The 4,408-nt window shown below is 40.0% G+C and overlaps 1 long non-coding RNA gene across 1 annotated transcript; it reads left to right on the top strand.

Moving 5' to 3' along the window:
* Positions 1-645: 645 nt before the first annotated feature.
* LOC115086273 lies at positions 646-3,171 on the top strand. The gene is made up of 3 exons (XR_003855200.1): positions 646-879; positions 993-1,041; positions 2,971-3,171. It is a non-coding gene; the product is annotated as an uncharacterized LOC115086273 (long non-coding RNA).
* Positions 3,172-4,408: the final 1,237 nt, after the last annotated feature.

Raw genomic sequence — 4,408 nt, 5'->3', positions numbered from 1 at the left:
AATACTAACCTCACTGAGCTGTTACTGAGCCCGTCACCTCAAGGTTACCAAATGCTGCACTAGACAGCAGAGATTTAAAAATGTAAAATGAGCTAGTGGTCTTAGGCCAGTTCCAGGAATAACAGCAGAAATGTTCATGTCCCAGCTCCTATCACGTTCCCACAAATCTGTGATTGTCATGAGGAGAGAGAGATGTTATACAACTCTGATCTTCTGCATAAAGCAGGTAGACCTTTCGGAAGAGGTCAGGTATTAATAATGGCAGGTAGTCACAAACAGGGGTGGATTGTGGGAAAATAGTGGCCCGGGGGATTTTTCTCCATTCTGGCCCATGGGTACCCAATTACACATACAATATAATTTACATATATAATTTACATATATATGCACACATCCCTTAAAACATAAAAAAAGCTAACCGGCATGCACATGTTATAAAATCCATGGGCCATGCCCACTTATATCATTTATAAAATATTTCAGTAAGTACTTTCATTCAACAAGAAACCTATTAGTTTGAGAACATTTACTATTTTCAGTAGAAGAGCAGGTGGCAGTACAACAATACACTGTTCCACGGTCACCAGCAGCTTGAACTGACGGGCTTAATCCCAGAGTCAGAATAAACTGCCTACTTCACTCTACTGCTGAGGGTCCATTAGAAAGACAGAACTGGTTAAGCGTGAAAATTTACAGAGACTGCTGCTGGTTACCGCTGCGTGAGAGAGCACAGGCTGAAAGAGACTGCTTCTGGTTACCGCTGAGTAAGAGAGAACAGGCTGAGAGGGACTGCTGCTGGTTACCGCTGAGTGAGAGAACTAGTTTAGAGAAAATGTGCACTGAAAAAGTTTGAATCATCGCACAAGTGCCACTGTTTAGGTAAAGGTGCTTTCAATTTCGTTTGGAGTCTAGGGTTACTTCTGGAAATTTTCATATGTTTTACTTTTGTTGGCCAGAGCATCGATGATTTCTTTTTCTGATACTTTTTGCAGGATGTCTGGCTCACAGCACATGAGCAGGAAAGCTTCCAGATGAGCAGAGGTTAGAGAACTTCGCAAGTGATTTTTGATAAATTTTAGTTTAGAAAACTCTGCAAGATACTTGTGTAGTTGGTAGTGTCAGAAGATATGTGTAACAGGTAAACAGTGTTGTGTAGGCATCTGCAAATAAATTATACTTTTCAAGTATTAAATAGCAACAAAGTGGGCACTGTTTACAGGCCTTAAGGTGTTCTGTTTCTGTTTTGGTAAATTCTTTGCTAGAAGACGCTTCAGTAGACTCAGTAGGCTCATTATCAGATTCTTCATCAATGTCATTGACTTCAAATGTTATATAACTTTCTGGAATGCTGTGCTTTAGACTATCAAATTTAGATGCAAAATCCAACAACGCTTCATGTATTTGACTGGGTATTGCTTTTGAATTGAAGCGCAAAACTTTGTCACTCAATGCTTGAAAAGTCTGTGGTGGTAAAGCAGACACTGCTGAAATTTCTGGGATCAAGACATGCCAAATCTGCTAATATCTTCCTGTTCTGAGCAAATCGTTGTTCCAAGCTATTCAACATTATATCAAATACCCAATTGTGAACCTCTACTTAGTATTGTTGTGTTGCATCACCAATAGGCTCATCATCCACACTTTCTCCAGGTAATCGTTTATGTTTCCTCAAATGTTTAGCTGGTAGTTCTGGTATAATCATATCTCCTTCATCTTCCTCTTCGAGTTTCTCATTTACCCAGTTCACAAAATTGTGTGCAGCAATTTTAATGTTTTCAAAATCCCGTGAAACAGCACTGATACTTTTGATTGTGTCACTCACCATTCTGTGTGCTTGTGGCAGATCAACACCCTTTGTCAGAAGATACTTTGACAGAGGGGTGGTATACTGGAAGATTTGTAAAAAGAGTTGAGCTGTTAAAATTATTTTAAATGAGAGTAAGGAGTTTTTGAGCATTGTTGCTTTCAGCCAAGTTTCACCATTCACTCTGGAGGCAATCTTTGTCAGTGTCTTTATCAAGATTACAAACAAGCAGTTTGATGGATCATTGAATTTACCAAATTTTTTAGACAAAAAATCATCTTTTGACCACCATCTAGTTTTTCCTATGGCATTCAGGTGGCAAACCTCTCCCATCATTTCTGTGAGTTCTATCCAGATGTCCATTCGATTATGAGATTCTTTGATGAAAACAGCACTTGTATTTAGCAAAGTAAAAAGGCTTCCAAAATCAACTGTCTGTGGCAACAATCATGACTAGGTTCAGTACATGGGCATTAGGGATGTGAATCGGGCTTCGGACGATTGAAAATATTGTACGATATTTTCAAAATCGTCAGAAATCGGGGGCTCCCCAAAACGATAGGAAAACCCCACGATATTGTTCATGGGGGTTCTCTTATCATTTTGGGGGAGGGCGGGAAAAACGGCACACAAAAATAACCCCTAAACCCACCCCGACCCTTTAAAACTAATCCCTTTGCTTCCCCCACCTTCCCGACCCCCCCAAAAAACATTTTACAGGAACCTGGTGGTCCAGTGGGGGTCCCGGGAGCGATCTCCTGCTCCCGGGCTGTCGGCTGCCACTAATCAAAATGGCGCCGATGGCCCTTTGCCCTTACCATGTGACAGGGTATCCGTGCCATTGATTGGCCCCTGACACATGGTAGGAGCACTGGATGGCCTGCGCCATTTTTAAAGATGGCGCCGGCCATCCAGTGCTCCCTCCATGTGACAGGGGGCCAGCCCTCCATGTGTCGGGCCGGATGAAAAAAAAAACACGATGTGAATCGGAACCGGAATCCGAACCGATTCCGTTTCCGATTCACATCTCTAATGGGCATAGCACCAAATATGAATTTGACCAGGTACAACTTGTGATAAATGAGCAGTAACTCCATTGTAGATACCTTGCATGTTTGCAGCACCATCTGTTGCATTGCTGATAATATTTTCAACATTTATTCCAGAATCTTGCAAAACCTTGCAAACTGATTCCTTTAGAGCCTGCCCTGTTGCTGAAGTGCACTGAATAACAGCGATCAATCGTTCTTGAGGAGCTTGCTAAGGACTTGAGATTTTTTTTCCTTTTTCCCTTGCATGTCTAATGTTTTTTACTACCTATTCCATGTAATAGTTTAACCGTATTTTTGCTACCTGTTCCATGTAAACCGATGTGATGTGCAAATGAACGTCGGTATAAAAAGGCATCAAATAAATATCATGTACTGAAGAACTATACTCATCTGGTCAGCAACACTAATATCTTGTGTTGTGTCTATTTCAACTGAAAACATTTGGACTTCACGAACCTCCTTGGCAATGCACTCTTTCATTAAATATGAAATAATCTCAATTATATGGGTAACAGTTCCTTTGGATAAAAAGGTTACCTGTTTCCTTTTAGATTTGTAATGTCTTCAATGTATTCTTGTAGTGTACTATCAAATTCTGATAAAAGAAGAATGATTTCCAAGAAGTTTCCACGGTCCAAATTCTCCTACAGTAGCTGCTTTGTATTTTCATTCCGTTTTCCCCGAAAGCTCAAACCACGCTTTCCGATTAGTTTTATCACTTTTATAACTCGAAGTAAAATTAGCTTGTGTCTATCTACTTGGATGTTATGCATGCTTATTTGTTTATCAAAAGTAATGAATGAATATCATGACTGAAGTCATACATCAGATGAGCATCAATGCATCTTTTATGGAGACTGCTGCCTTCGAGTTCTGCTATTCTATCATATATATATATATATATGTTTTGGGTCAAACACTGTGAAACCCGATTCCGATGTGAAAGAACTTTGGTCACTTGAAGTCCCATGAGCCAGACAAACTGTGCAAAAAAGAGCATTTATTTCTGCACTCTATGTTAACCACTTTCGATTTAAACCATCTTTTCTATAAAATAGATTTCTGGGATGTTTTAAACTTGACAGTTTTTGTGGTTAAATTGGATGGCAACTGAAAAATTGTTTTAAATCTATCATCTTTGGTTGTTTAAATATATCCATTTGCTGAAGCTGCTCACTATTATGTTCTTCATGTTGTCCAAGGCCTTGCGCTACATTTCTTTTAGCAACCCCAGATGGACCTTGCTCTGCTTGCTTCTCTTCACCTATTCCTTGTTTTTCTTTAATCATTTCTAAGACATTTCGACAGCTCTTTGCAGTCTCTACTAAAAGTTTCTGTTTTTTCTCACGGAGCTTTTCTGCCCCTCCCTTTCTTTTACTCATTTTCTCTTTTTGTCCGTCTTTCTGCTGGGGGGAGGAGAGAGCCTTGTTAGTACCCATCTTCTTTATGTTCTCTCCCTCCACTCACCTCTCATATTCCCTCCTACACATTCACTTCCTTCCAACCTTTCCCTCTCATCTCTCCCTCTCTTCATTTAAGCCTCATATGCCAT

Source organism: Rhinatrema bivittatum, chromosome 2, assembly GCF_901001135.1.
Source record: "Rhinatrema bivittatum chromosome 2, aRhiBiv1.1, whole genome shotgun sequence".
Classification (NCBI taxonomy): Eukaryota; Metazoa; Chordata; class Amphibia; order Gymnophiona; family Rhinatrematidae; genus Rhinatrema; species Rhinatrema bivittatum.
This window is presented reverse-complemented; position numbering and strand designations above follow the sequence as displayed.